Genomic DNA, 24,923 nt, shown 5'->3' with positions numbered 1-24,923 from the left:
TATTCAGATATGATCTAGGATTCTTAGATATTGTATTAATAGCACAAACAACAAAGAAGAAAATAAACTTGACTTCATCAAAATAAAATCTTTATGCATCAAAAGACATTATTAAGGGCTGAGGTTGTGACTCAATGGTAGAGCATTTTCCTAGCATGGGTGAGGCACTGGGTTCAATCCTCAGCAACACATAAAAATAAATAAATAAAATAAAGGCATTGTGTCTGTCTACAACTAAAAAAATTTTTAAAAGGGCATTATTAAGAAAGTGAAAGATGAGATACAAACAAGTATATATCTGATAAGGGTTTGGGTAACCATAATGCATAAAGAATTATTTCAACAACAAAAAGACAAACATCCCAATTATAACATTCACAAAGGAATTGAATAGATATTTCTTCAAAAGAGATACAAACATAATACATACAAACATAATAAGGATATAGAAAGATGTTCAGGGACACTCTTAGCCTCTTACTCTTTATATTTAGAGTGCATTCCTTTTACTTTATTATGCAAAGTATTTAATAACTTTCCTCAATTGAAATTCAACAAGCGAAGTTATTTCAAAGATCACCTTTAGATATTCAAATGCATGGGTTTGAACACTAGCTACATTCAAAGCATTTAACCCTTGCTATGAATAGACACCGACCAATTAGAAAGGACATTTTATGTACACAATTGTTACAGCTATTCCAGACAGGCCCAGCTGCATCCTGATCCTAGTGCAAAGCAGTTCTGTTCAGAAAGGTAGAATACTGACACGGTAATGGGCTTATATCCAAACATACTCTTTAGGGATGTCACCAAAAGTGTATATCATATTAACATTTGTACTTTGTCCCAGTGACATGAATGATTTGCTCAATTCAGACTAGGAAAAAGCAAATCACTTAGGTAGCACAAGAGTCCGGTCTTCAACCAGATTTGCTAGATATTAACTCCAATTATTGCTGCACAGTATTGTTAGGGCATAAATTATATGCTGCAATAAATTTGCAAATCTTATTATGCCCAAATCATGTCCTAAATACACTCCATCCTCCCATCCCCCCCCCAACACCTCCCCTCCATCCATATGAGACTACAGAGTTGACACCACAGGAAACCATATCATTCAGCATCATAGTAACACAATTACCTGTTTCTTTTTATAGCTCCCCCTGTACCACAGCATGTAAATCTCAGGGAAGGGACTGTATTTTATTATCCTTATTCCTAGTACCCATCATACTGCCTAGAATAAATGTGAAATACTAAAAATTTTGGAATCACACTGTTAAAATGAGAATAAGCTTTTAGTCTCCACAAGCACTTAAGGTATTTAAGGATGATCTGTGTTTGATGTCTTTATTTTACATTTTCCTTGACAGGGAAACAATTAAGAGAGAAAGGACATTTTATAGTGCTGCTAAAGTGGCAATTGTGTATACATTTCTCATCTTAGCTGTGGAAGAAAAACCATTTATAGTTCATGTTAGTCCATCTAAAAAAAATAATGTTTGTCAGATAACTTTTATGGAAATCAGATACAAATATAGAAGGAAAAAACCATGGTATAGATTACCTAATAAGAAACTTAAGATTTTAAACTAACAACTCCTGATTGACATTCACAGTCTCTAAAGTTCACACATTTGAAATCTGTTATTTACATTTATTACATAATTCATGATCATACAGAATATTTTGGAATCACAAAAAATTAAAAATTAAAAATAACTCCTGTATAATATCAGAAAATAGAGAAGATATAAAATTTGTATGAACACAGTTACCTTTTTTCATAATTTCATACATTACTTTTATTCTTTTTTATTTTTAAATATATTCATTTATGTTTGATTAACATACAAAATCATGTATATTTCTAGAATGAAGTGTGACATTTCAGTACATGTATATAGTATGTAATGATTAGATCAGGACAATTGGCATCTCCATCTCTTCAAACATTTATCCTTTCTTTGTGTTAAGAACACATAAGTTCCTCTCTTCTGGGTATTTTGAAATATGTTTTTAGTTGTCAATCATAGTTGTTATCCAGCTCTGCTTTAGAACTTTAGAATCTTTTCCTCCTTCCAACTGCAGCTTCCTTTTCCTCCCCACTCTCATCCACACACTTTTTATCTTCCAGTAACCATTATTTTTCTTTCTATGAGATCAATGTTTTAGCTTCTACGTGCTAAGTGAAAACAGTGTTAATATACGAATGGACCTACAGGAGTAGACGCAAAGTGGATAGACCTTTGCATTTCACAGAAGTGACCCACTGTGAGCCTCCACCTCAACCAGACATACAGAATGCATTCAGTGGATATCAACTTTCCTCTATTCTCAGCCATTCCAGGGAACAATGGATTTAAAAAAGTAAATACACATTCAGCTAAAATTCAATAGATTCAATTTACAGTTACTTAATAAAGTGAATGACTTCTTAGGACAAATTACAATCTTATTAAAGAATATCAAAGAAGAATTTAAGCATTTTTATTAAGAAACTAAAGTACTACTAAATGGTTATTATCAATTATAACAAGCAAGCCGGTTTTGCCCTAGAACATGTTTAGGACACTTTTTTTCTTTAATGATTCTTTTTTATTTAGACAATTAAAAATCTATCTTGTTAACGGGGGATATTATATTGAGTGAAATAAGTCAGACATACAAAGACAAATACCACTTAACATACATTACTTTTATTCTGAAAAATTATATTTTCATCATGTAAGCTAGTTCTTTACTTTTTCTAACTCACAATTGTTTGACCTTAAAAGCATAAATAATTTATTAATATTTTATTTCCAAATCTTTACTCTCTTCTGCTGTTGATTTATAATTATTCCTTGTTAGTACATTAAGTTCATGTGCATACTGAACTTCTATTTTATTGATTATTGGAAATTTCTCAATTGCTATAAATTTTTATGTCCTAATAAAGAAGATAGGCTATTCCTCATTATCATCATTTTCAACATTTATTTTGCAAATAGTGGAAACAGAGAAATTCAAGCATTGTGTATTTGTCTTCTGTATTTTAATGAAAGATCAAACATGGGCAGCCAAATTTGTTCCTTCTAGACATATCTTAAAGACTTAAAAGTATAATAAAATTGATCAAATGAAGTACATATATGAATATATACCACTATGAATTCTACTTCTATGTGTGACTATAATGCACCAACTTAAAAAGTAAATGAATAGAAGGAAGACCATTAGAACAGGAGGGGGAAGGAGGAAGGGTATAGTACTGGTGACTGAAATGGAACAAATGATATGCATTTATGAAAATGCCAAAATGGACCTTGCAATTATGTGTAACTAGAATACACTAATAAAAACATTTTTAAATTTAAAAAAATTAAAAATTAAGGTTAGTTTGAAAAGGTATAAATCCATAACAACAAGAGAATCCAAGATTTGAGTGAAGAGGAGAAAATATCAAAAGCTAAGAAAGCAGATTAATGAAGAGGTAATAGAGAAAGTCTAGTGGTCCCTGTTAACAATATAATATTTAGCCTTAAATGTAAAATGACTGAGGATGTAAGAAAATCAGCTGGAGAAGAAACAGAAAAAATGGTTATGGGCAGTTAACACCTGAGTGTGACCGATTCATAGTCCATTGACAAACAGGAAGAGAGGGGGAAAGGGCTGGCCTGACCAAAAAGATAAACTTTATACATTCCAAAATGCACTCAATCCCAGAAAGGCCTTCCTGCCACAAAAAGAACAAAGGGACGTGGGAACAACCTCTTAAATAACCCAATAGGAGACAGTAAAACCTAGGCAACCTTTGGGAAGGTTGTACACCCCATAGTACTCAGCCAATGAGAAACCTAGAGAGGAACCTTGTGCTTCTAGGGAGTAAAATGCGGATTTTAACCACTCTGGGTGTGTCTGCTTCCACAGAGTCCTGATCTTCTAAGACTGTCAGTGAAGCCTTGCTTTTTGCTCTATCTGTGTCTCTTAGTCAATTCTTTGGGTTTAGGAGGGTGAGAGTATTTCCTCACAGTATCTCACTGAGCAACCTCCAAAAAGGTAAACCCCAAGCTGTAAGGTAAGCTAAAAATCAATGTGATTTACTTTCAACATGAACTTGCAAGTTCAGTAATGGTGTAACCAGAGCTGCTGCTTGAATGGGGCTAAAATAAAGAGCATTGAGTGAAGTCAAGAGGAGGAAAAATGCTCCCCAAGAAGGAAAGACCTAGAGAGTGTCACATAATGAAGAGCAGCTCATACAAAGAAAGTCAAAATTAACAAGCCTATCCCAGACATTCAGAACTTCCAATTAGCTTTTCAGTCCCCTACTTGTAATTATAAGAAGATAGCGAGAGATAATCTTATATCTGAAGAAAGCCCTTAAGGAAGAAATAATAGAAAGAAAGGTAGCAGAATACAACAATTACTAATAGGGCATTATGTAAAAGTGTGGATGTGTAACCGACGTGATTCTGCAATCTGCATTTGGGGTAAAATTGGGGGTTCATAACCCACTTCAATCTAATGTATGAAATATGATATGTCAAGAGCTTTGTAATGTTGTGAACAACCAATAAAAAATAAATAAATAAATAAAAATAATAAACTCATAAAATTTTACAGGAATAAAATGATTTATTATGAAAAAAAAGAAAGAAATACTTGGAGAAGATGGAGAGAAATAATGGGAGAACCAAATGAAAACAAAATAAAAATTAATGTTCTCCAAAATATTGTCAATAAAAAAAGCAAGTATATATCATTAGCATATATATATGAATATATACATATACAAGATCTATATCATATATAGATACATAATACATAATTATGAAGTTATATATACAATATTATTCTTAATAAGTAAGAATTCTATACCCCTTCATACATATATTATTTATTTGTCATAGTATATGACATATTTAGGTCATATGTAATACTCAGTAAAGAGCAAAGAGTTTTTAAGAACTGAAGACATGATAGTATAAACATAAAACTAAATTAAAAGTAATTCAAGAAAATCTGTAGACATTTATTTCAAATGCTAAAAAATGTGGAAAATACAAAAGATACAAAACTTAAGAGTTTCTGTTCAAAAGATCCATCAACAAAATGATAGGGGTTCCAAAAAAGAGATAATAAAGACAAAATCAAGACAACTGTTACAGAAATAATTTTAAAAATCCTTCCTCTGAAACTGAAGAACTTGAAGGAATACCTGAAAGACTTCTTTCCCCCTAGCTTTAAGATGAAAAGTGTTACCCATTCCTTAAAACGAGAAACAAATGGAAAATATAAAAAATCAAACTTTTTCTTCATTCCTCCAAAGATCCTATAGATTGCCAGGCAACCTTAGCTGAAACTTTAGGAAAGTACCTGTAAAGAAAAATGGTACATGACCTAGTGTAGATTTGGACAAGAGTGTAGAACCTTGGAACCTATAGGCAGAAAGAAAATTTTCATCTCCTCACAGGGTGGTCTCTAGGACTTCAATGGCAGCTTACAGGAAAGCTAGGAAAGGACAAGACAGGGAGAAAGCCCTTCTCATGTTGCATACCTAGGAGAGAGAACAAGAGCTGCTGCAAGGATATAGCACTATCTAGATACTTGGTCCCCACTGTTCAGCAGAACAAAGCCTTAAACTGCTTTGGGGAGGCCAGTAAACCCTGTCATCCTCAGGACTTAAAGATCCATTGCAACTATAGAAAGGAAACAAACAAACAAATAAACCCTCCATATCTGGAATAGGTGCTGAAAAAAAATCTTAAACCCAAATAGTAAAGCTCTCCTAAGACTTGGGAAAGAGGAGAATCACAGAGAAACCATAGAGAAATCAACGCCTAATATGAAGGCTAAGGGAGGAAAGGAGCACTGCTTGCTTCCCACATGGCTAGCAAACTCTCAGTCACAAATAACATAATTTCAAGGACGGTGTGGAGAAAAGCACATAAAGGAGACATTGTCCAAGGTACAAACACACATGGAAGGATAAAAGCTGGTGGTAAATCAGGATCATTGAGAAAAATCCTCTTGAAACCTGATCCCCACTTAAATAAAAAGTAAGCTAGAAAAATTAAGAAACTTGTATGGAATTGAAGGTAACTATAGCAACAATAAAACCAAATCCGGCTTAATTTCTGACTAGATTGACTCAGAGTCTCACAATAAAAGCCCAACAAAAGAGAAGAAGGCATACCCACTTCTGGCTATAAATTCTCCTGTCCTTCATAAGATGTCCAACTTTCAGTCAAAAATTAGAAGACACAGAAAGAAACAAGAAACAATAACATCCTGAAGAGAGACAAGAAAATCAGCAGAGATACGCTTATAGGACCTTATATTGGTCCATTTTTTATTATGCGAATGAAATATGTGCGGCTGAGCAACTTTATAAAGAAAATGGGTTTATATGGCTTACAGTTACAGATGATGAAAGTCCAACCAGCATATCCAGTTCTAGCAAGGGCCTCCTTGCCTGTGTCTCACCATGGTGAAAGTGCATGAATGGAGAGAACACATGGCCAGACAGCATGGCCAGAGAAGTGGGGATGGGCAACAACTTGTCTCCTTTATAACAACCCTCTCATGAGACATAATTTAGGGGTATTGCAATCTCTTCATAAGGGATATTCCAGATTGACCTAAGGATCTCCCACTAGACCGAATCTTAAAAATGCCACACCACCTCCCAGCACCACATACTGATAATTAAGATTCCAATGCATAAACTCTTGGAGGGTAAATTCAAACTATAACTGAGTTGGATATAGAAAATATCAGAGAATTAAAATAATAAATGTCAAAGATTTAGTGGGGAAAGGAGAAGCATGCATGGACCCACAGGAACTTTAAAACATTGCATAAAAGAATTAAATGTAAGTGCTGGAAATGAAAGCATTGCACCAAAGACAAAAACAAAAACAAAAACAAAACAAAAAAAAAAAACCTCCTTCAACAAGTGCTTATGTAGACGTATAGTGTCAAGGAAAGACTCAGTAAAATTGAAGTTACATCAATAGAAATTACCCAAACTGAAGCATGGGAGAGGGAAAAAAACATAGAAAAAAATTTAAAAGACTAAAGTATTCAAGAGCTAAGGAATGATACAAAATTACTTCGTATGTTTATGATTCGAACCAAAGGAAAAAAGAGAGAGAATGGGGCAAAAACATAATTGAAGACATCATAGTTGAGAACTGACCAAAAGTATAAAGGACACAAAATCACATGAGAAGCTCAAATTATGCTAAATAAGATAAATATGTAAACTAAAATAAAGAGAAAATCTTGAAGGCATAATTATCATCAGAAACTGTTCAAGAGGACAGTAGAATGATGTGCCTAATTTTATGATTACAAAAACAATTAACTCAGAATTCTATACCTATTGAAACTATCTTTCTAGTTGATAACAATATGAAAACTCTGACCTAAGCAAAAACTTAGAAAATATATTAACTGCTGAATTGCATTACAAGAAGTGGGAAAATAAGTTCTTCAGAAAAAAAGAAATAAGATGTCTACAGAAACTTGCATCTACACAAAGAAATAGACTGTTAGTAGTAACATAATTGAAGGGAAATATCAAATAATTTCTTCTTTGCTCTAAAATACTATTACCTGTAATAAGAATGTACCATGTTTATAGGCTATGTAAAAGTAAAATGTATGACACTACATCAAAAATAAATGGAGAGAAAAATAATCCAGTTGAGAAATCTTTACACTACAGGAGAAATGTCATGATATTTGAATATTGGATATTATTAATCAAAATGTTGGCTTTCTCTCCCCCTGAAGATAGCCTGCATTATCCCTTAAATGCCTATTCCTTGCTTGAATGCCTATTCCATGTGAAATAAAAGATTTCCCCCATTCTCTCTTGAATATATATCTAATTTCCTAAATAAACCTCTGTCTATTCCTTTGAATAATATACATACACACACATACATATATAGAAAGAATATATAAAACATATGTATGCATACATACTTACATATATATAATTATATACATTAGAATATATATATATATATATATATATATATATACACACACATACACTCGTGTGTGTGTGTGTGTGTGTGTATCTCCTAAATCCTAGAGAAATCATTAAGAAAAATAAATTTAAAGGGGACTAAAGAGCAATACAAAATAAGAGATAAAAGAGAACCATTGTTTTAAATACTGAATTAATGCAAAAGAGAAAAAAGACAAAAACAAAAAAATGGTTAACAAAATAATAGACATTTCAATCATATTGAAAACTAATTAAATATGGTCTACGCATTCTATTTAAAAGAACCATTCATAAAAGTATATAAAATAATTAATGTCCAAATGTATGGTATTTAAAAGACATCCATACAAAGACATCTTTAAATGCAAAGATACAAATGACTTAAAGGTTAAATGATGTAAAACAAAAGAAAACTTGAGTGTATATATGAATGACAGACCAAATGGACTGTAAAACAAGTAGTATTGCTAGAGATAAGTAGTCACTGAATACTTTTCTTCCTAAAAATTGTACTTCAATCCATGAGAAATAAAAGGATAAGTAGTAAAATTCACAATTATAATTGGAAACTTTAGTAGTTCTTTGCTAGTAATCAATGGGACAAAGAGAAAATATGAATAGACATAGATGACCTGAAGTACACTATCAACCAATCTGACCTCATTGACATTTACAGACACTTCCCACAAGAGCAAATATATAAAAGTGTAATTGGAGCAATCATTAGGATAAGATTTATTCTTGATCAAAACATAAACCTTAATAAATAAAAAAATATTGACATTTTACTAAAATTATTCTTGGATCATAATGGAAATAAAGTATAAATGAACAGAGAAATATATATATGAAGAAATTATTCAATATTTGGAAATTAAAACACAAGACACTTATGGCATATGAAAGAAGTTAAACAGATAATGGGAATTTTGAATTTAGTGAACATAAGGTCACAGCACATTGTTTCAACTAAACCACATTCAAAGAAAAATTGGCAGCATTGAATATTTAAGTTACAAAAGAATGAGAGCCTCTAATCAATATCTAACTTTTCACTTGGAGAAGTTAGAAACAGAAGAACAAATTAAATCCAAACAAGCAGGAGTGTACAGGAGGATGACAGGGACAGAGGATGAGGCAGGAATGTCACCCATCAAGCTTCAATTTTGTAGATAGAGTGGTGGTTCTGATCCCATCACCTGGGGTATCACTGTAATTGGTAAGAGTTGATAATATACTTCACTGGCATCTCCAAGATATAAAGCTGTAGAAGGATTCTACCTGTGGGACTGGGGATAAGTCACTACTGTCCCCTGTGCTAGTTTCCTTACCTATGGAATAGGTATTTAAACCAAAAGTGGCACTGCTGCTTTAATATGCCACATCAATAGGCTGAATGAGAATCACTGTAAGAATTTTAAAAGATGAGAGGAAAAAAGGGTGTTTATCTTCATATTTCTCAAAGGGCATTGTAAATAGCATGACATTTTACATTTTTGAAGACACTAAGATGTTTCTGCAGGCACATCTTACATTCCAAGAAAATCAATGAGCAGGGGCACAGGCCTTTCTAGATGATCCTGTGAGGGAGTATCTACTCATATTTTGGAAAGTAAAAACTAAAATAGCCCAGAACACATATTTTAATTAAAACCAGGTATTTAAATGTGGCTGCTAGCTATTTCCCATGGTTACATAAATTGTAGAGGATAAAAATAATACAAAAATTCCTCTGATTTCTGACCTCAACAGCAAAGGGGCACTAAGCCCTCACAGAAAGAAACACTATAGGGAACAATAAGAGGCAGCAATAAAATGGTAGAGAGTTCTCAAAAATGCCATTCGGATAAGTAACATTTTAGTAGTCAACTGGATGTTTTCTGAAAATGTAACTCTACATTAAGTCTCTTGTCAACTTTTTCCTGTATTGAAAACATGTCTAACTCATAAATTGTAGACATCTATAAATTTTCAAAGGTCAGAGTTTTCCTCACTTATCATATTAAATATGTTATGGGTAAATATTGATGATTTTTCTTTATATATTGGTGCAACATTAATGAGATTTCAACTCCAATTTAGAAAAGGCTTACAGGGTTGAGACTGTCATTGAGAAGGTACAAGTTTGAAAATTCATGCCCACATCTCTGTGAAGGAGCTCCAGCTATGGTAGCAACCAGGGCTCAAACAGCAATACGTGACATCAGCTCTTTACACACTGAAAATATCATGATGCTGGCCGCGACGATATTTTTTTTTTTTTTTTAAAGAGAGAGTGAGGAGAGAGAGAGAATTTTTAATAGTTATTTTTTAGTTCTCGGTGGACACAACATCTTTGTTGGTATGTGGTGCTGAGGATCGAACCTGGGCTGCACGCATGCCACGCGAACGCGCTACCGCTTGAGCCACATCCCCAGCCCCAGCGACGATATTTCTATTTTCTGTTTCATCTTAGCTATGGCACTCCATTTCTTCTATTTTTTTTTCTTTTTTTAACATCAGTAATATAGAGTCATTGTGGAAGAACAGGTAACAGAGGTAAGAAAACAATATATTAATACTGTTTTTCATATATATATATATATATATATATATGAATATAAACATATGAATTATATATGTATATATATTTAAAAAGCATTAATATATTGATTTATATCTTTCCTAGCTTATATGCATACACTTATATAATAATCCTATACCTTTAATAATCTCCTTTTCTCTCAGAATGCAAGGCTTTTGATGTAATAAATATAATAACCTTATCATTTTCAATAACTACTGCTTTGAGTTTAAAAGTAACAAGAAGTTTTAGCTGGAGGCTATAGAAGGAAGTTTATCAATAAAAGATAGACCAAGGGACATAAAATGACAAGAGATGTGAGAAAATTGTGTGGTCAAGTAATTTAAATTTTAATAAATCAATTTACTAAAGACCATTTATACCAAGTCTTCTGTATATTTGAATATCTTCTAAGCTACGCAGAAATAATGATGAATTGCATGAGGATTCTGGTCTCACAGGGTTTACTATGTAATGGGGAAGGAGCCAAATTCCTCAAACAAACGTTTATTCAACAAGCTACATAAAATACTAGAAAGAACTTCAGGAATGACATACGGTACTTAAGTGTCATGATTATACCAACATAGCATAGTATTCAACTAAGCAACTGATAGAAGATTTGTGGGAAAGATGGCATTTAATTGAATTAAATTCATGAGTCTGAAGTCAAAATTGACAAGAAAATCCCAGGATAAGGAAAACAACCTAGGCAGTGTGCACCACAGTGGAGTCTGAAGTAGAGTAGGAGCCCGATATTTGACTCCAAGTCAAAGGACTGGATCTCATTGCCTCAGAACTCAATAAGGTGGAGGATAACGCTGCAATCCAATCAGAACTTGTGGTTAAATTAATCCAAGATTCCACACATGCAAGTCCCAACTACTTAAGGGAAATTTATTGGAGAAAATAGAAAGGAATTAATCTTGCATAAGAAAATATATGCCTTAGATCACATCATCCTCACAATCCCGTTTGAAATGTACATTATTAACTCTATTTCTTAAATGTTAAAAAAAAACTGAAGTTCAAAGAGCATCAAATGTGTCCTCCAATAATGAGGTCATAAATAATGGAATCCAGTGTAAATTTAGGTAAATTTGCTTTCAAGGACAATCCCTTTCAGTCATCTCACTGTCAGGCTGGAAGTGATTAAGCAAATGGAGGTATAAGCCTGAAACAAACTTTTAAATGAAAGGATGGCTCTGAGTTTGTGGAGAATAATAAATGGAGAATTGAAGGAAGAAGATAAAGAAGGAGAATGGAGAAGAGAGTCTGACTGAATGCGATGGAATGTTAAATGATGCTGCTTCTTAACTACACTGTCTAGGAAAGAAGCCCTTCAAGTACACAGGATATTAGTAGAACACCTTTCCTTAGTAAGTTTTCACCCTTCTGCCAGTCTAGAAATTCAACCCTGATGATGTGAGACCTAGTATCTCCAGAAGTAAGAACACTACCTATTTCACAGTTCATAAGGGAAGCCAGGCTTAGGGAAAATTATGACCTTCATAAGACAGCAAATGGATGAGGAAGGGGAGGCTGTGTCTGCAGCAGAACCCCAAGTGTTTCAGCAGGGAAATCCCTGCACGGCTGCTGACTATCTTAGTCTTACTTCCCCTTGAAGCTCCATAGGGAAGAGTAGGGTACAGCTGCAATTGCTGCATTACCTATAGCTTAAAGAGCTCTCCTGCAATTCCCTTCCCTTAAAGAGCTGCAGGTACCAAGGAAAGAGCCATTGCTAAAGGCCATAAGAGATTTGCAGCAGGAGAGAAGGCAGCAAAAGACTCAGTTCCAGATGCATGGCAGGTGAATAGATATTTAAACAGTGAACTTGGGACTAACTGTAGAAATGATTTTGCCCAGTTTCCCAAAGCAGGTAAATCTGTGAGATATGTAAGTATCACTGGAAATGTCGAGGTTGTTTTGATAGGATATTTGGGAAATATCTTACTAATTAGGATACTAATAAATATCCTATTAATTCCCTACTAATTAATGCTTTCAAAGATTAAACTCATTTGCCTACAAATGCCATGATTTTATTCTCTTTTAATACTGAGTAATATTCCATCATGTATATATACCAGTTACTTTATCCATTCATCTATTAAAGGGCATCTAGGTTGGTTCCACAATTTAGCTATTGTGAATTGTACTACTCTAAACATTGATATGGTTGTGTCACTGTAGTATGCTGTTTTTAAATCCTATAAATAAATAAAATGCAATACTTGAGTTTTAAAAAAATCTATTTTTGGCCACAGAAAGACATCTCTTTAAAAGCAGGTCTTTAATTTCTGTCAGGTGGTTCTCTAACCTCCATAATCAATGGCTTGTTTCCCCTTGGTGGGATTTATTTAAAGCAAAGAAAAATCCCCAGCCACCTGTCATATAAAGATATTGATTAACTATAAGAAACATATTATAAGAGAAATCTTCCATGCATCAGCAGCCACGAGGCCACACATCCCACTGTACAGACCCCCAAGTTGTCTGTAGAAGTTATATTTATCATGGTAGTAAACTTGTTGATAAGAATTCATCTCCCAAGAAAAGGAAATTAAAAGCCATTTCTAGAGTACTAAAATGGCCTATCCCTATTTCCAATGTCTTCCTTGCTTGGGTCGGGTTTATAGTTTTTCAGTGATAGATGGCCACCACTCAAGATGGCCGTTACCCACTTTGGCATGAAGTGATGAAAATGTCTCTTCCAAGTGACAGCAAATGACAGCAGGATGATATAGCCCACTATTGGCTGGGCTCAAAACTGCAAACAAGCAAGCAAATAACTTCCCTTACCGTAACAGATGGGCATCCTGCAGGGGGATACTAGAGAGATTTAACTGGAAGGTTGAGATTGTATGTATCAATCCAAAATCAAGGAGTCTAGTGCAGCAATTAGTAGGACAAAGAGTGGTATATTAAGTATGGAGTTATTTGCAGGCTATTACACAAAGCTCTTTCTGTAAAAATGCAGCTATGATCAGGGACTAGCTACTTGTGTCTGAGGTATTATGACTTTACACACACACACACACACACACACACACACACACCTTTCTCACTACTATATTGACAAAAAGGAATGCATTAAAATGAGAAAGGGTCTCTCTTAGGTGATCACAGTATTATCATTTATTTTCTTTTACATTGTATAATTTTCAAATAATCTTGAATAAACATATATTATGTTTTGTTAAATGCCTGTCTTTTAAATTTGAACATCAGCAAGAAGAATACATGCCTTTCCTCAAGATTATAGCATAATAAAATAAACTTTGATTCCATAAGGTATTGCATTTGTTTTATGGATCCAGAGAATCTAGGATCATTAAATAATTCCAGTAATTTCACCATAACAAAAACCTCTATCCACAAAACTCTGATCACATGTAGAAATAGAAACATATAATACTCATTTTTAACCCTTTGATTTGGACAAAAAAGGAGAATGGTAATCATAAGTAGTGTCTAGTTCTAGCACTGAAATAGTCAACACGATGTAATGGAAACAGGATCTTAAGAAAACAAGTAAAAGTGCAGGATACTCCATTAAATTGAGTAATTGAAAAACAACAAAAAATATTTTAATATAGTATAGCTCATGTAGTATTTTCTGTACTTAACCTGGGAATCCTAAATGGAAAGAGTCTAAGGTAAGAAACCTGGAAACTTAATTTGAAGTTCAGATTCTAGTCCTGTCCCTAAAGATCTGGCCGTCAATTTCCCGAGTTAAATAGGAGGGCTGGCTCCTGGTTGAAGTGCAAGGAAATTTTCCTGATGAAATTCATTCCTAGAGGCTTGTGATAAACCAAAATTCGTTTTTCCCAAACTCAGACCTTAGAACCATGAGGATTCGGGAGCATAGGTTTTAAGGTTTTTAAGTTTTGTTTTTTGTTTTTGTTTTTTTTCATTGATTTTTTCCAATTTTGTTTTATTTTTTATAACAATTTTTAAAATTATATAAGCAAAATTCCTTTCCAGTTGGTATTTGGAAGGATGTGGGAGAGGGGGACCACTCCATTTTTGTCAACAAAAAAAGGAAGAAAATGTTCAGAATGTTTTATTTAAAAATTTCTTGAAGAGCTGTGGATGCAAAGAAATTGAAAGGAACTAAAACTCCAGAAGGCAAAACACATCCTAGGTGAGCCAAGTCCTAAGCTCACCCTCTCATCATTCTGAAGTGGCCAGAGGCAATGGTGGAGAAACTGTGTCATCCAGAGACAAACTATGGCTGGGATAATAAGGAAACATGCAAATTACTGATAAACTGTGGGCAAGCAGGTCAACTCAGGGTCTGAAGAGAATGCAAAGGCAAAGAATTTCTCTTGTCCCAGTAATTATGTGACCTGTGAAATTGCTGGTGGTAGGAAGGGTTCAGGGAGGCTGGTGAGCAGAAGGAGAGCATGAGCTCTCCTTATCTAAGTTACCTAAGTCTCACACCCTGCAGTATCCAGATCTCAGCCTCCAAACTTCCAGGTTTCCAGAACTGGATGTCTGTACATCTTTTAGATTTATTACACAGTAGCCTCACAGTCTCAAGGGGTAGGGGTCTTCCTGGGTCTTGATTCTAGAATCTTAGGGACCAATACAGCTTGAGCTCACTTTCAAAGCATGTGAAGTGATTGGTGAGCCAAGTTTAAAGATGAAGTCAAACCCAAGTCAAAATAAATTGTTAAAATTGTAAATATAGAAAGCATCTCAATGATTGATCAGCTCAAAGAGATGGTCTGTCTTAGCTGTTCATTACTATAACAAATACTTGAGATCTGCTTATAAAAAGTTCATGTTGATTCAGTTTCATATATTCCAACAGTCTATGGCTGCTTAGTTAGCCCTGTTTCTTTTGGACAAATGGTGAGACAGCATATCATGGCAGGAAGCATGTAGCAGAGCACTGCCATTCACTTCATGGCCAGGAATTAATGAAAGAGAGAAAGACATCAGATAGAGAAAGAGTAGGGAGGGGGCTGGATCTCTCTCCCCTCTCAAAGGCATGGCCCAGTGCCCAAAAGGCCACCTACTTGGCCCCACCTCTTAATGTTTTCCACCACCTCTCAATAGCATCACTCTGGAGACTAAGCCTTTAACACAGAGACATTTACTTCCAGATTCAAACTATAGCATGGCCCTAAGCTCTAGTTGTTTAATATGTTTAACAGAGGCAATGATGTTCCATAAAATAAGAATATATCTATTTCCATGTATCTACCTATAAATACACATGTACATACATACATACACACACACACACACACACACAGTTATTTGTCAATCAGAAATAAGCTGAAATAAAATAAAATATGATGGCTCATATGTTAATATCAGCAGATATGTACTCTAACATAACTATGAGTTGAATTTTTTTTTAAGTTTATAGAGAAAGATGTAGGTTAAGAAGGCTAGGAGAGATATGGAAACTTTAAAATAACATGTTAGCATCCAAGAAACTCAACATCTGAGATAAAATTTTGTTGTATAGATTTAACAGGAAATTGGACACAGAATAATTAGGATTTGTGAATTTTAAGACAAGTTAATAGGTATCACTGAAATTGAAGAACTGGCTGAAAAAAAGACTGTTTAAATGAACAGAGTTTGATGGCCTTTCACCAATTTCAAGCATTCTGAATTATGTATAGTTGAATATCTAGTAGGAGAGGAAGACAAGAAAAGAAAAGGTATTTTTTAAATGTTGACCACTTTTTAAATTTATTCACAAGTAACAATCCAGACACGCTGCAAGTTCAACAAACATTAAATAGAATAAATACAAATGAAATGAGAACATAGGAATAGCATGGTTAACTGGCTTAAAAACAACAATATGAAGAAAATCTTAAAAGATGTCAAAGAAAAAGACACATTAGATATACAAAAACAATGTTTGAGAAAATGCAAGACTTCTCATTAAAAACAATGGAAGACAAAAATCATCATTAAAAAAACAACTTTTTATTAAGAAAATAAAAACCTGACAATCTAGAATCTAATGTTCAGTAAGGACCATTTTCAATAATGAAGGTGAAATTTTTAGAGAAATGAAAGTTGAGAGATTTTGTTGCCATCAGACCTGTATCATAAAACATGCTAAAAGCAAGTTTTCAGGTAGAAAACAAACAAGGATTCCAGATGGAAACTTGTATATAAAGAAAGAAATGAAGAAACCTTGAAAGAGTAAATGGGAAATTATTTTACTTTTTTTCATTTAAGAAAAATTCAGTTGACAGTTAAAACAAAAATATTAATGACTATGGGGTTTATAGCTTAAGTATTAAAATATATAACAATGATAACATGAAGAACAAGATTATGCATTCATGGAGTTATGTTGTTGTAAAGTTTCTTACATTAGCCATGGAGGGCAGTAAATTAATCAAGGTAGATGTGATAAATTAAGGATAACTATTGTAACCCCTACAGCAACCATGACAAAAGTAATACCAGCACATACAGTTAAAATCCAACAGATACAATAAAATAATAAAAGACACCCATTGAAACCACAGGAAGACCAACAACAGCAATAAAAATAAGTAAAACAAAGTAAGAAAAAAGGAAAAAGCAATACCAACACAAGGACAAGTAGAAAACAAATCACAAGATGGTAAATATAAGCCCTAATGTCATTGATAATTATGGTAGATTAACCACTTTAAATAAAAGATAGAAATTTTTCTTTAAAACACATCAAAGAATGGGCACATTAAAATAACGCAGACCAGGATTTTACATACTTTTATATTTAAAATTAATTTCTTGAGAAATTAATTTTAAATATAAAATTATGTAAAAAGATTGGCAGAATGGAAAAGCTACACTACTCAAAGAGTAAGCCCAAGATAATTGATGTGAAAATATTAATATTAGATACAATAGAATTTCAGATTATGAGTGTACTAGATATGTAAAGAACAATTTCATAATGAAAAAAGGTCAAATAATCACATCCTAATAATCCTAAATGTATATAAATAGTGTCAAAATACTTGAAGAAGAAAATTGACAGCACTAAAGGTTTTAAAAACAAATTCACAGTCATAATTATAATTATAATCATAATGTCAATGTCTAGCTCTCAATGCATGATAGAAAATATAAACAAAAATCAGGAAGAATATATGGAACCAACTTGCTGTGGTTGGTATTTGTGGAACACTATGGTTAACATCTTTTCTAGAGCTCATGGGGCAATGAACAAGTAAAACACACCATGGTCTGTGAAGCCAGTCTTGTTGTATTTTGAAAACTTAAAATAATAAATATGTGTGTCTTCTAATCTCAGTTAAATTAAATTAAAAATAAATACCATTTAATTATAAAATATCTAGAAAATTTCCAAATATTTACAGACTTTGTAGCAGATGTTAAATAAGAAACTGATCAAACAAAGCCCAAGAAAAATTAGAAATGTTTCAGCAATAATAAAAAAAAAAACTCAAAAATATCAACAACCTGTATGAGATAAAGATATAGTGGTTCTTAAAGAAAAACTGATGTTAAATGGTTTAATAGGAAATTAATTATGCAAACATTCAATATGAAATACTATAAAGAGAAAGAAAAAGAGAGGAATGCCACAGTCTGGCTGGGCACAATTCAGGAGCCACTTGTCAAAAGAAACTAACTTTATTTTTAGAACTACAAATGCCAAACAAAACAGCTCCTCAGGAAAAACCCCTCAGAGCCCAACTGCCACCACCGGCTTCCCACAAGCCTCTCACCCCCACACAACCCTCACCACCTCCCACAATCCTCCTGTTCTTGAGGCCGATTGGCTGGGTTGCGTGGGCGGAGCCAAAGAAGTCCCCCAATGAGCAGCTCCGTGGAGGAGCCAATCAGCTAGATGTTGCTGGGGCCGCTGTGAGCCAATCATCAGCCGGCAGTCTGAAGGGCAGGGAAACAGCCCAATGAACATCACCGCAGAGGAGCCAATCAGCTAGATGTTGCTGGGGCTGCTGTGAGCCAATCATCAGCCGGCAGTCTGAAGGGCAGGGAAACAGCCCAATGAACATCACCGCAGAGGAGCCAATCAGCTAGATGTTGCTGGGGCCGCTGTGAGCCAATCATCAGCCGGCAGTCTGAAGGGCAGGGAAACAGCCCAATGAACATCACTGCAGAGGAGCCAATCAGCTAGATGTTGCTGGGGCCGCTGTGAGCCAATCATCAGCTGGCAGCTGGTTGCTGGCAGCTGGAAGTTTGCTAGGGCCCCTTTGGCTGTGGCTCTCAACAGAGGAAAATTTACCTAATGACATAAATGAAACAGAAACAAACTATAAAACATATTTATAAGACACAAGTTAGGTTTTTTAAAAGAAGTAATGAAATTTCAAGCAAATAGAGAAAGAATATGTAATAACAAATCCTACTATTATGTATCATTATAATGTGCCAATATAAAGAAAAAAGTTGAATTTTTAAAAATTGTTTATTATAAAAGTTGAATTTCTAAGTAATCTTCTACTCACAGAGAATTCTCCAGGCCAGATGCTTTATTGGTGAATTCCATCAGATATTTAAAGAAGAAATAATACCAACTTTTCGGAAGGCTTTTTCTAATAAGATGAAAAAAATATTTCTGAAGTTTCTTTTATTGTTTCTTTTATTAAAAGCAAACCTGAGAGATTTCAAAAAAAAATTACAGGCCAATATTTCTCATAAAAATAAATATAGAAATCCTCATTAAATAATAGCAAACTGAACACAGCATCAAGATCTAGTGGTTTATTCAAGAAACACAACATTTGTTTGATGTTTAAAATTTAATCAATTCACACATTAAGAAAAAAATGTATAATCATGTTAACTATTGTCAAAATACATGCACTGGAGAAAATTCAACACTCATTCATTAAAGAAGGAGGAGGAGGAGGAGAAGGAGGAAGAGGAGGAGGAGGAGGAGGAGGGAGTACAATACAGTTGACAAAAAAATAAATAAAAATAAAAATGAATTTCTTGAATCTAATAAAAGATATGCACAATCAAATCTGTACCCAACATTAATTTGAATTATTAATTATGAATGATTTACTTGTATGACTGGGAGCAAGACTCTCAGGCTTTTTATTTCAGACTGTATTGGAGGTTCCTAAAGAACACAATCAAACATTAAAAAAGACAAACTAAGAATTTTCAAAAGCAGTTAAACTCTCATTATTGAAGCCCAGAAAAATTTTTTTCCTTAAAAATTTTTGAGAAATATAGAAAGCAATAATTACAATTAATAAGTGAATTTATTAATTGTGACCACAACACAATAATTATGGGTGACTTCAACACACCACTCTTGCCATTAGACAGATCCTCTAGACAAAAACTGAATAAAGAAACTATAGAACTCAACAGCACAATCAATAACCTAGACTTAACCGATATATATATAGAATATATCAACCATCATCAAGTGGATACACGTTCTTCTCAGCAGCACATGGATCCTACTCAAAGATATATTGACCATATATTATGCCATAAGGCAACTCTTAGTAAATATAAAGGCATGGAGATAATACCTTGCACCATATCAGATCATAATGGAGTGAAATTGGAAATAAATGATAAAAGAAGGAAGGAAAAATCCTACATCACATGGAAAATGAACAATATGTTACTGAATGATCAATGGGTTACAGAAGACATAAAGGAGGCGATAAAAATATTCTTAGAGACAAATGATAATACAGACACAACATACCGGAATCTATGGGACACAATGAAAGTAGTTTTAAGAGGGGAATTCATTTCTTGGAGTTCTTTCCTCAAAAGAAGAAAAAAACCAACAAATAAATGAACTCACACTACACCTCAAAAACCTAGAAAAGGAAGAGCAAAACAACAGCAAATGTAGTAGAAGACAAGAAATAATTAAAATTAGAGCAGAAATCAACAAAATTGAAACAAAAAAAACATTGAAAAAATTGATAAAACTAAAAGTTGGTTCTTTGAAAAAATAAATAAGATAGACAGGCCCTTAGCCATGCTAACGAAGAGAAGAAGAGCAAGAACTCAAATTACTAACATCCGGGATGAAAAAGGCAATATCACAACAGACACTACAGAAATACAGGAAATAATTAGAAAGTATTTTGAAACACTATATTCCAATAAAATAGAAGATAGTGAAGATATCGATAAATTTCTTAAGTCATAGGATCTGCCCAGATTGAGACAGGAAGACACACACAACTTAAACAGACCAATAACAAAGGAAGAAATAGAAGAAGCAATCAAAAGACTACCAACCAAGAAAAGCCCTGGACCGGATGGGTATACAGCGGAGTTCTACAAAACCTTCAAAGAAGAATTAATACCAATACTTTTCAAGCTATTTCAAGAAATAGAAAAAGAAGGAGCTCTTCCAAATTCATTCTATGAGGCCAACATCACTCTGATCCCAAAACCAGACAAAGACACTTCAAAGAAAGAAAAGTACAGACCTATATCTCTAATGAACCTAGACGCAAAAATTCTCAATAAAATTCTGGTGAATTGAATACAAAAGCATATCAAAAAACTTATGCACCATGATCAAGTAGGATTCATCCCTGGGATGCAAGGCTGGTTCAATATATGGAAATCAATAAATGCTATTCACCACATCAATAGACTTAAAAATAAGAACCATATGATCATCTCGATAGATGCAGAAAAAGCATTTGACAAAGTACAGCATCCCTTTATGTTCAAAACACTAGAAAAACTAGGGATAACAGGAACTTACCTCAACATTGTAAAAGCTATAAATGCTAAACCTCAGGCTAGCATCATCCTAAATGGAGAAAAACTGAAGGCATTCCCTCTAAAATCTGGAACAAGACAGGGATGCCCTCTATCACCACTTCTATTCAATTTAGTTCTCGAAGTACTAGCCAGAGCAATTAGACAGACAAAAGAAATTAAAGGCATAAAAATAGGAAAAGAAGAGATTAAATTATCGCTATCTGCGGATGACATGATAATATATTTAACAGACCCAAAAGAGTCTACAAAGAAGCTGCTAGAGTTAATAAATGAATTCAGCAAAGTGGTAGGTTATAAAATCAACACGCATAAATCAAAGGCATTCCTGTATATCAGCAACAAAACCTCTGAAATGGAAATAAGGAAAACCACTCCATTCACAATATAATCAAAGAAAATAAGATACTTGTGAATCAACCTAACAAAAGAGGTGAAAGACCTATACAATGAAAACTACAGAAACCTAAAGAGAGAGATAGAAGAAGATCTCAGAAGATGGAAAAATGTACCCTGCTCATGGATAGGCAGAACTAACATCATCAAAATGGCAATATTACCCAAAGTTCTCTACAGGTTTAATGCGATGCCAATCAAAATCCCAAAGGCATTTCTTGTAGAAATAGATAAAGCAATCATGAAATTCATATGGAAAAACAAAAGACCCAAAATAGCAAAAGCAATTCTAAGCAGGAAGTGTGAATCTGGAGGTATAGCGATACCAGAGTTCAAACTGTACTACAAAGCAATAGTAACAAAGACAGCATGGTACTGGTACCAAAACAGGCAGGTGGACCAATGGTACAGAATAGAGGACACAGAGACTAATCCACAAAGTTACAACTATCTTATATTTGATAAAGGGGCTAAAAACATGCAATGGAGGAAGGATAGCATCTTCAACAAATGGTGCTGGGAAAATTGGAAATCCATATGCAACAAAATGAAACTAAATCCCTTTCTCTCGCCATGCACAAAAGTTAACTCAAAATGGATCAAGGAGCTAGATATCAAATCAGAGACACTGCATCTGATAGAAGAAAAAGTTGGCTACGATCTACATATTGTAGGTCAGGCTCCAAATTCCTTAATAGGACTCCCATAGCCCAAGAGTTAATAACAAGAATAAACAAATGGGACTTACTTAAACTAAAAAGTTTTTTCTCAGCAAGAGAAACAATAAAAGAGGTAAATAGAGAGCCTACATCCTGGGAACAAATTTTTACCCCTCACACCTCAGATAGAGCCCTAATATCCAGAATATACAAAGAACTCAAAAAATTAAACAATAAGATAACAAATAACCCAATCAACAAATGGGCCAAGGACCTGAACAGACACTTCTCAGAGGAGGTCATACAATCAATCAACAAGTACATGAAAAAATGCTCACCATCTCTAGCAATCAGAGAAATGCAAATCAAAACTACCCTAAGATACCATCTCACTCCAGTAAGATTGGCAGCCATTATGAAGTCAAACAACAATAAGTGTTGGTGAGGATGTGGGGAAAAGGGTATACTTGTACACTGCTGCTGGGACTGCAAATTGGTGAGGCCAATTTGGAAAGCAGTATGGAGATTCCTGGGAAAGCTGGGAATGGATCCACCATTTGACCCAGCTATCGCCCTTCTCGGACTATTTCCTGAGGACCTTAAAAGAGCGTACTATAGGGATACTGCCACATCAATGATTATAGTGGCACAATTCACAACAGCTAGACTGTGGAACCAACCTATGTGCCCTTCAATAGATGAATGGATAAAAAAATGTGGCATCTATACACAATGGAGTATTATGCAGCACTAAGAAATGACAAAATCATAGAATTTGCAGGGAAATGGATGGCATTAGAGCAGATTATGCTAAGTGAAGCAAGCCAATCCCTAAAAAACAAATGCCAAATATCTTCTTTGATATAAAGAGAGCAACTAAGAACAGAACAGGAAGGAAGAGCATGAGGGAAGACTAACAGTAAACAAAGATGAATGGGGGGATAGAAAGGGAGAGAGAAGGGAAAGCATATGGAAATGATAGGAGACCTTCAATGTTACACAAAATTATAAGAGGTTGTGAGGGGCAAGGGGGAGGGAAAAAATAAGGGGAAAGAATTGAACAACAGCAGAGGAGGTAGAGAGGGAAGATGGGAGGGGAGGGGAGGGGAGGGGGGATAGTAGGGGATAGGAATGGTAGCAGAATACAACAGTCCCTAATATGCCATTATGTAAAAATGTGAGTGTGTAACTGCTGTGATTCTGCAATTTGTATTTGGGGTAAAAATGGGAGTTCAAAACCCAATTGAGTCAAATGTATGAAAGATGATATATCATGAGCTCTGTAATGTTTTGAACAATCAATAAAAAAAAGAATTTTCAAAAGCAGTTAAACTCTCATTATTGAAGCCCAGAAAATTTTTTTCTTTAAAAATCTTTGAGAAATATAGAAAGCAATAATTATAATTAATAAGTGAATTTACCAGGTGATAGGATATAAGATCAATATGCAAAAACTAATTCCTTATTTTTTTGAACCCAGGGGCACTTAACCACTGAACCATATCCCCATCCCTTTTTATTTTTATATTAAGAAGGGTCTTGCTAAGTTGCTTAGGGTCTTGCTAATTTGCTGAGGCTGGCCTTGAACTTTTGATTCTCCTACCTCAGCCTCCTGAGTTAATTGTCATTTGTAATAGCATCTAAAAGCAGCAAATGCTTGTATTAAATTTTTTAAAGTGTCATAAAATATCACAAAGAAAATATAAACATATAGAGGTATATACTATGTTCATAGATTAGACTCCATATTATTAAAATGTCAATCCTTCCCAAATGGATCTGTAGAATAGTACAATCCCAGTAAGCATTTATGTAAAAACAGACATATAGATTCAAATTCTGTTATGAAAATCCAAAAGAGTTGGTAAAGCTAAAATAATTTTCAAAATTTTGGAAGGATAAACAGTACTTATTTCAAGTCTTATTATTAAGCTACTCAATCAGGCACTGTGTTAACATAAGGATATATAAATCCATGGAACAGAATAGAAATATGGTGAATAAAATTGATAGAATTGACCAATTTGACGGATTCTGAAAGGAAAGTCAACTTAGCACACGGTATTCAAAATAACGGAAATATCTGTTTGGAAAGAAATGAACCTTGACCTCTATTTCTGGACATACCACAAACTTTCCCTGAACAAGATCATAGACCAAAACATAAAAGCTCAACCTACTATGCCTCCAGAAGGAAACATGAAAGTAACTGTTCTCAGTCTCAGAGAAGCCACAGATATTTTGAAAGGGGGAGAAAAAGTAGATCTGAAGAAAACACAAGTTTGGTAAGTTGGAATTTATGAAAATTTAATATTAGTGCTTTGTAAGAGACTCTTTAAACCTGAAGGTGTAACCATTCAAAAAAATTTTTTGAACCACAAAAACTCAGAAAAATACTGATAATACTTTCATCTAAGGAATCCTATCAAAAACATATAAACTCCAGAAACTCCACAAAAAAAGGTTAACAACCAATTTTTTTTAAAGGGTGATTGAGAATAGACTCTTTACAACATAAGATACATGAATAGTCACAAGCTCATGAGAAAATGTT

The sequence above is a fragment of the Spermophilus citellus genome (assembly GCF_964194105.1).
Source record: "Spermophilus citellus genome assembly, chromosome: 3".
Taxonomy (NCBI): domain Eukaryota; kingdom Metazoa; phylum Chordata; class Mammalia; order Rodentia; family Sciuridae; genus Spermophilus; species Spermophilus citellus.
Note: the sequence above shows the minus strand (reverse complement) of the source record.